At 58.8% G+C, this 243-nt stretch overlaps 1 protein-coding gene across 1 annotated transcript in view; it reads right to left on the bottom strand.

Annotated features, from left to right (window-relative positions):
- Nucleotides 1-243, bottom strand: part of GAS2L2 (growth arrest-specific 2 like 2) — a 4095-nt gene that overhangs the window by 1581 nt on the left and 2271 nt on the right. The gene's annotated exons all lie outside the window — the stretch shown is intronic.

Below are 243 nucleotides of genomic sequence, written 5' to 3'. Positions count from 1 at the left end.
TGCTCAACATCCAGCCTCCTGGGGATGCGGGTGCAAACCGGTGCTCCCTGCAAAGGGGCTTTTGGGGTCTGACTCCATCCAAAAGTCTGCCGTGACCTCTAGTGGCCACCAAAGCCAAAGAGAGTCCCCAAAACCAGACTTTCCCCAGCAAAGCCAACGAGGCATCATGGTAACAAAGCCTCCCACTCCCACAAACGGCCCCAAAAGCAGCAAGACCCACAACAGACCCCCCCCCACCCCCCC

This window comes from Haliaeetus leucocephalus, unplaced genomic scaffold (genome assembly GCF_000737465.1).
Source record: "Haliaeetus leucocephalus isolate CR32 unplaced genomic scaffold, Haliaeetus_leucocephalus-4.0 Scaffold395, whole genome shotgun sequence".
NCBI classification, from domain to species: Eukaryota; Metazoa; Chordata; class Aves; order Accipitriformes; family Accipitridae; genus Haliaeetus; species Haliaeetus leucocephalus.
This window is presented reverse-complemented; position numbering and strand designations above follow the sequence as displayed.